Source organism: Budorcas taxicolor, chromosome 15, assembly GCF_023091745.1.
Source record: "Budorcas taxicolor isolate Tak-1 chromosome 15, Takin1.1, whole genome shotgun sequence".
Taxonomy (NCBI): domain Eukaryota; kingdom Metazoa; phylum Chordata; class Mammalia; order Artiodactyla; family Bovidae; genus Budorcas; species Budorcas taxicolor.
In genome coordinates this window covers 76,108,610-76,114,621 of record NC_068924.1, presented here as the reverse complement: position 1 = coordinate 76,114,621, position 6,012 = coordinate 76,108,610, and the positions used below count along the sequence as shown (strand labels likewise).

Genomic DNA, 6,012 nt, shown 5'->3' with positions numbered 1-6,012 from the left:
AAAACAAGATCCGGCAAGCTTATGAAATACATGCAGTGTTACATAAACTAATGAGGTAGAATTCAATACCAGCTCTGTTAGTTCAAGGGAAAAAGTTATCTGACACAGTATTGCTCATATAAGGAAGCATCTTTTTCAACTAAGATCCAAGGTAAGATCCATGGAGGTCCTGATCTAGAAGGAACAATGCTCTTGCCAGTCCAAGAAGAGATACAATACCAAATCTGGCCTTGCTGGAAGGCAGGTCAGCACCAGTCAATATTTTTTTTTTCCTTTTAAAAACATTTTTATAACATTTACCATGAGCTAGAAACCTCTTCAAGCACTTAATATCTGTAAACCCACTTAACTGGCCCCATATCATTATAACCTAGGCATTATAGCTACTGTAGTTATAGATAAATAAATTATGAGGTAGAAAGGTTAAATAACTTTCCCAAGTAACATGAAAACTCAGAAAGTCTGACTTGAGTCAATTCTGACCACTGCACTGTACTACCTTCCCTACACAAATATCTGGTCATATTCTGGTTGCCTCTTGTGTTGATCTCAAGCTAATAAAATGACCTCTTGGTCATACAATCAGAGAGGTTTAGGGGAAATCATACCTATAAGTGATCAGCCCCAAAGCCTAAGGGGACATGAGGCAATGGAAATCAGAAAAGCAGGGAAGAGTGGTCAGTGATGGCCAAGAATGTTGGGAATCACTCCAGCCCCCAAGAAATGCTATAAGGCCAGTCAGCTCAGAGTCTTACTCTTCACAGCAGATGCAGAGAAATCATGTATTATCTCTCTTAATACTCAGAAACATTAGATGAATGAATGATTCTACATAGTTACAGAGACTCCAGGAATGATATCTGTGATAGCTAATAGCTATGGAACACTTATTGGTGATAAAAGATCCATGAGGATTATTTACTTAATCCTGAAAAGCCTCTATCATTCTCCTGTAACTCAGAAAGGTGTGATTTGCCAAAGCTCATACTCTATGTGGTGAAGCTAATTTTTGATCTCAGATCTATCTTACTCAGAGACTACTCTTAAGCATTATAGAATATTAAACACTATCACACATTCCTCTAAATGTGCATATAAAAAATGATACATAAAATCTCTTTCAGAGAAAAATTGTAAAAGCAATGTTCTCAATATGAATGAATAGTTGAGATTACAATAAAAATGAATTTTATTGATAGTCTAAATAACTCAACAAGAATAGATGATAGATCTTCCCTTTGCAAGCACAGAGAGAAAAAAAAAACAGACCATAAGTAGCAAAATATTTTAAAAGTATTGAAAGAAAAGATGGAGAATAAAGACCAAAAACATTTCTATTTTCTCAGAATACTATATTTTTTGTTTGGCATTGCAAAGGTAGTAAGCATGCATTGCATGATCTATGAAGAACTGAAAGTTTCATGATTCTCATAGCATATGCTATGAAAGATAATCCCCAGGATATGCTTTAATCAGGTGATCAATTAATTGGTTGAGGATGCATATATTATCTACTGCACTATTATTCAAAGTGTATGCATAAATCACCCACTTAGAAATATCTGTATAAATTTATTTCAAATGTAGACATGCCAACCCCACAGTCCTACTGAATTAGAATCTCTAGAGCTGTGTCCTGAGAATGTACATTTTAATGTGTTCCAAATAATTCTGAAAGTGTATCCAAGTCTGACAACCAAAGGGGCACTAAATAAATCTAAATAGGGTATCTGGATGTGATAAACAACTTTCTGCCTGAAATTTTCTTTAAAGGATTTATATGCCAACACCAACATACTTTTACATATGGTATTCACTTGGCACTAAACCAGAGAAATTATATTATCTTTGTATTTAAAAGACAAAGTAATTTTTGCTGCTGTGATTATTTCTCAGTTGAAGTCACCTTTTGATCCAGAGCTTCTTCATAGCATTTTTCACCTCTGCACATCTGAGGGTGTAGATTAAAGGATTTAACATAGGCGTTATCATGGTATAAAACACAGCCACGGCTTTATCAATGGAAAAGGTGATCCCTGGACACATATATTCAAATATGCAGGGTGCAAAAAAGAGAATGACCACAGTGATGTGGGAGACACAGGTGGAGAAGGCTTTGCATCTTCCTTCCAAGCTATAGGTCCTTAGGGAGCACAAGATGACCACATAGGAGACCATCAAAAGGAGGAAGTTCAACAGGCAGATGAACCCACTGTTGACAACAACAAAGAGACCAAAGGTGTGAGTGTCTATGCAGACCAGTTTCAACAAAGGGTTCAAGACACACAGGAAATGATCTATAACGTTAGAGCCACAGAAGGGCAGGCAGACTGTAAACAGGATATGAATGGCTGCGTGGAAAAAGGCTCCAGCCCAGGCCATGCCCACAAGAAGGCTACACAGCCATTAACTCATGATGGTCATGTAGTGGAGGGGTTTACAGATGGCCACATAATGGTCATAGGCCATCATCGTGAGAAGGATAATCTCAGCAGCACCAAAAAGATGCTTGGCAAAGATTTGAGTCATACACCCCCTAAAAGATATAGCTCTTCTCACAGTAAGGGAGTCAACTAGCATCTTAAGGGTCATGGAGGAAGAACAGCAGCCATCTATAAAGGATAAATGAGACAAGAAGAAGTACACAGGGGACCCTAGGGTCGTCCTGGCACTGATGGTGACCATGATGAGCAGGTTGCCTGCCGAGGTGACCAAGCAGACAATTAAAAACACAACAAAGGAAAATTCCTGAAGCTTCACATTTTGAGTCGGGCCCAGGAGGAGGAATTCCATCACAGTATTCATCCTCTCCATGAATTCCGTTCCGGTGACAAGACACTTCACTGGAAAGAAAGTCACAGTCATCCTCAATTATAACCCTTTTACTTAAGGGATAAACAGTTTCACAGAGTGCCTATTTTCTTTAGTTTCATAAAAACCAAAAACAAGCACAAAGCCGTAAAAACTGTTTTTATTTTGTATATCCTTTCAAGTGAAAATATAGGTGGTATTTATTTCGTTCTTTATGATTTACTAATTTGTTTTTAATTTTCGGTGACAAAAAAAAATGTATAACTTTTAAAATCAGGAAAGGAAAACTGCATCAAGCTTTAACAGCCAATCCATGATGTGGCCACATAGGCGGCACATTCACAAGCACCCAGAGGTGTATGAGTTCTGTTCCTGGAAAGGCTGGACATGTTCACCAGTGAGCAACGAAGAGACTCAAAAGATAAGATCCTCATGAGCCGCACCTTTTCCGACTTCGCCTGTTTGATAGCTTCTCCACTTCCTCAAGACTGAGAAAGCGTGCCTCTTCCAGATCTCAGAGGCTGCAGTCAACGTCCATTATAGCACTGGTCACACTGCTTCACACTCATACCTCTTTTTTCAACAGTGTGTGCCATTGAAGGCAAAAATATGCATTACTACAATTGCAATCTTATTCATAAACTGTTTCTCCTCCCCTGGTCAAAAAGTTAACATTTACTGAGAGAGAGAAAGAAAAAAGTAAAATAAAAAAGAGGAAAAGAGAAAGTGGGAGAGAAAAAAGAAGAAAGGTAAAGTTAGAAATACATTAAAGAGCAAAGAAAGGGGAACTTAAAAACCCAAAGCCTTAGTCTGGGACTTACACCTTATTAACTATATAACATTGATTCATTTAATCCCTCTTTTCTTCAATTTTTTCACCTATTAAAGGAGGGTTATGTATGACTGTATTTAGGGTTACTGTAAAGATTACAAGATTTTAAACATTATTGTTGTTGTTGTTGTATGATTTAACTCTTTTCATGAATTTATCACTAAAGAAAACTTTAAAATTCTCTCTAAACATCTCCAATGGGCAAAGATTCTGAAATTTCAAATTAAGGAGAACATGGATAAATGTCAAAAAGGAAGGTCCTCAGATTTAAAAAATTGAGGCAAGCTATTAATAGAATCTTTAACATAAAGATTTAATTATTGCTTTTTTTTTTTTACTTTTGTGGGTTTTCTTTTCATTATTTGTTTCATTAACTCACTTGCTAAAGCCATATTCCAATACATATGAAATTTAATACTGCTAGTTTCAACTTATAACTCGGTGAGGAGTTTTCTGGGAAAAAAGGAACTTTAAACTTAACTCATTATTCAAATAAAGACTTTGTAGATGGGAGGACACATGTACACCTGTGGCTGATTCACCTCAATGTATAGCAAAAACCACCACAATATTGTAAAGTAATTTGCCTCCAATTAAAATGAATAAATTAATTTTTTTAAAAAAGGAAAAGAAAACATACAGACCAAAGCAAAAAAATAAATAAATGTAAGTGGAATATAACCTTTAAAAAACAAACGACTTCATAGAATGCAGTCTTATGATGTATTTATTTTTGGCCAATATTTGGAATTATAAAGTATTTGGTGAGAGAGACAGGAAATGTAGAGAGAAACAGACAGGAGAGGTGAGGGGAAAGGTGAAAGGATGAAACAAAGAAAGGAAAAGATTAAAAGGGAAGAGGAAAAAGAGAAGAAACAGGACATGCTGCAGAGTGATTGGAGAAAGATGCTTTGAAGCAGGTGCTTTGTAATATACCCAACAAGTGCTGCACTTGAATTCAAACTATTTAACTTTTTTATCATAGAAACTAAGATCAGCAACACACAAAAGAGAGTAACAAATAGTTCATAAGTTGTCCTTACACGCAAATGAGCATTAAAAAGTTATTTTTGCCCAGTTCAGTACTGAGGGTTATAAACTACTGACCTATCAACAATTGGTCCTTTGAAGGCTCAATAATATTTAAAATAAATTCCATCAGGGTTTTCTTCAAGCCAAGGTGTGTGTTACCAGGGTCATGAACATGTTAATTTACTGCAAAAAAAGAAGAAAAAAAAAAATCAAAGTGTTTCCAGAAAAGAAAACCGTGAAGTAAAATTTCAAAAAAGAAAACTGTACTTCTCTTATATATCAATTCACATTAGATCCTGTCTAAGACTTCTCAGAGGAGCAATCCCACGCCCAAGGAGCAGTGGCTGTGTGGGCACAGGAGGGCCGAGAGGAGCTACTCCACGTTCAAGGTCAGGAGGAGCGGCTGTGAGGAGATACCCCTCATCCAAGGTAAGGAGCAGTGGCTGCGCTTTGCTGGAATAGCCATGAAGAGATACTCCACGTCCAAGGTAAGAGAAACCCAAGTAAGACGGTAGGTGTTGCAAGAGGCATCAGAGGGCAGACACACAAATCCTAATCACAGAAAACCAGACACACAAATCCTAATCACAGAAAATCTAATCATATGGACCACAGCCTTGTCTAACTCAGTGAAACTAAGCCATGCCCTGTGGGGCCACCCAAGACGGGTGGGTCATGGTGGAGAGGTCTGCCAGAATGTGGTCCGCTGGGGAAGGGAATGGGAAACCACTTCAGTATTCTTGCCTGGAAAACCCCATGAACAGTATGAAAAGGCAAAATGATAGGATACTGAAAGAGGAACTCCCCAGGTCAGTAGGTGCCCAGTGTGATACTGGAGATCAGTGGAGAAATAACTCCAGAAAGAATGAAGAAATGGAGCCAAAGCAAAAATAATACCCAGTTGTGGATGTGACTGGTAATAGAAGCAAGGTCCAATGCTGTAAAGAGCAATATTGGATAGGAACCTGGAATGTCAGGTCCATGAATTAAGGCAAATTGGAAGTAGTCAAACAGGAGATGGCAAGAGTGAACGTTGACATTCTAGGAATCAGCGACCTCAAATGGACTGGAATGGGTGAATTTAACTCAGATGACCATTATATCTACTACTCTGGGAAGGAATCCCTTAGAAGAAAAGGAGTAGCCATCAAGGTCAACAAAAGAGTCTGAAATGCAGTAGTTGGATGCAATCTCAAAAATGACAAAATGATCTCTGTTCGTTTCCAAGGCAAACCATTCAATATCACAGTAATCCAAGCCTATGCCCCAGCCAGTAACACTGAAGAAGCTGAAGTTGAACAGTTCTATGAAGACCTACAAAATCTTTTAGAACTAAC

General features: G+C 37.7%; 1 pseudogene; it reads right to left on the bottom strand.

The window, feature by feature from the left end:
- Window positions 1-1,902: 1,902 nt before the first annotated feature.
- LOC128060475 (olfactory receptor 4C12-like) lies at window positions 1,903-2,814 on the bottom strand (annotated as a pseudogene).
- Window positions 2,815-6,012: the final 3,198 nt, after the last annotated feature.